At 44.0% G+C, this 2500-nt stretch overlaps 1 protein-coding gene across 1 annotated transcript in view; it reads left to right on the plus strand.

The window, feature by feature from the left end:
• LOC143280344 (cholecystokinin receptor-like) overlaps positions 1-2500 on the plus strand; it is a 171445-nt gene that overhangs the window by 143478 nt on the left and 25467 nt on the right. The gene's annotated exons all lie outside the window — the stretch shown is intronic.

Here is a 2500-nt window from a genome sequence, read left to right on the forward strand (position 1 = left end):
ACTATCCTCTCTCTCTGTGTGTCTCTCTCGCATACACACAAACACGTTATCTCTCTCTCTCTCTCTCTCTCGCATGCACACACACACAAACACATACTCTCTCTGTCTCTGTCTCTGTCTCTGTCTCTGTCTCTCTCTCTCTCTCTCTCTCTCTCTCTCTCTCTCTCTCTCTCTATCTATCTATCTATCTATCTATCCCTCGATCTCACGCACAAACACAGACACACACGCATATATACACGCGCACACACGCTCGCACACGTATACACACACACAAGCACACACACACTCGCGCGCGCACACACACATACACACACGCGCGCGCGCGCGCGCGCGCGCACGCACACACACAAATACTCACGCACGCACAGGCACAAACACGCACGTACACACACGCACGCACGCACATACGCACAAACTCTGCCTCTGTCTGTCTGTCTGTCTGTCTGTCTGTCTGTCTCTCTCTCTCTCTCTCTCTCTCTCTCTCTCTCTCTCTCTCTCTCTCTCTCTCTCTCATGTTAAGACATTTTCTCGCTTTCATGTCCTGTGCTCGTGATAAATTGCAAACATAATTTACCCCCAAATATGCTCTGTCTCCAGCTCTCTCTCTCTCTCTCTCTCTCTCTCTCTCTCTCTCTCTCTCTCTCTTGGGAGTCATAATTGATGAAGAACTGAAATGGCAAGCTCACATTGATTCTGTCTGTAAAAGGTTGGCACGCAGTCTGTTCATACTCAATCAGCTCAAACCTTACATAAACAGTGAAGCTCGCAAAATGTTCTTCCACGCTCACTGTCTTTCTCGCGTCAACTATGCATCTGTTGTCTGGAGCTGTGCTGCAGATGTTCATCTTAAGAAACTAAATTCTCTCCACAAGAGAGCAGCCAGATTAATTCTACCAGATCACTCACTGTCAACGTTAGAAAAGCAAGCCAGATTAAATATCCTTCCACTTCATAACCAGCTAGAATTCAACAAAGCATTACTCATGTACAAAACACACAATAACTTGGCACCACAATATCTCAAACATCTGCTTACACGAGCCTCATGCCGATACGGCTCTAACAAATACATTTTGCCACGTACCCGAATTGATTTGTTCAAAACTAGTTTTGCATTTTCGGGTGCATCCCTGTGGAACTCCCTTCCTTTACACATACAAACGGGCAGTTCTCTTCCTATTTTCAAATCAAGCCTGCATAAACATCTTCACCCCTTCCAACAGTAAATAACTCTGATCTTTGAATTACTGTAGACAGTAACAAAGAGGTCAGTTATGTCTTATTTGTTGTACCAGTTATTGTTGCTGTTGTTGTTCTTTTCTTGCTTTCTCATGTCATCGTTTTGTTTTGCTCTCTCTCTCTCTCTCTCTCTCTCTCTCTCTCTCTCTCTCTCTCTCTCTCTCTCTCTCTCGTTCTATTTCTTATGCATGCATAAATCTATTCATTTCGTTCTATCATAATCGTGACAAATGTCCAAGTAATATTGGTGATGGTGGTAGTCACTGTAGTATGCTGCACTTGCGACACATAGATTTCAGAGACAGTAACAATACTGTACCGTTTGAACACCCGGATGTTTCTGGAACTTCTATACTGATGACATCTCTCTCTCTCTCTCTCTCTCTCTCTCTCTCTCTGACTCACTGTCCTATCCATCTGTCAATCTTAGTGTGTGGGGGGAGGGAGGGGTGCTGTCAGTGTGTGTGCGCGTGTGTGTGAATGTATGTGTGTGCGCTCGCGCGCGCGCGAGTGTGTAGGCATGTGTGTGCACGGGTGTGGGTGTGTGTGTGGGGGCGGGGGGGAGGTGTTGTTTTCTTCATTATATATATCCTTCTGCATGAAAACCTTTTCCTTTCATTTATGTGTGTGCTATTTGTAATAGATGTAGATTAGCAAGGACAGATTGGAAGAATAGGCTATGCCTAAAATCTTAATCCTTGAATAAAAAAACGTTTTGAGTTCTGAGTTCTGAGTCTCTCTCTCTCTCTCTCTCTCTCTCTCTCTCTATCTATCTATCTATCTATCTATCTATTTCTCTCTCTCCCTCACACACACACACACACACACACACACACACACACACACACACACACACACTTACCCACATAATAACACATACATACACACACACATACGCATAAGGGGGGTTGGGGGGCGGGTCGAATCGTACTCGCTAGAATTTTCTCCCCCTCCTATTAGGTCTTGCATGTATGTATGAGATTCATGACAGAAAATGTGGGTAATATGGGAGAAGGAGAGAGGCATATCTTATAACTATTCATTTATTTATTTATTACGATTTACAGTGTTTTTTTAAGTTCTTCATGAGATTCACGAGTAATTTTCTTAAATGCATGAGAGACAGAGACAGACAGACAGACAGAGTGAGAGACAGAGAGGGAAGGATCGATAGTGTTTAACGGTGGGCAGATGGAAAGGTGGAGGAGGAATTTTGTTTAATGTCCCGTCACACACAACGGTGATTGAAGACATTTTG

The sequence above is a fragment of the Babylonia areolata genome, chromosome 3 (assembly GCF_041734735.1).
Source record: "Babylonia areolata isolate BAREFJ2019XMU chromosome 3, ASM4173473v1, whole genome shotgun sequence".
In the NCBI taxonomy this organism is placed as follows: Eukaryota; Metazoa; Mollusca; class Gastropoda; order Neogastropoda; family Buccinidae; genus Babylonia; species Babylonia areolata.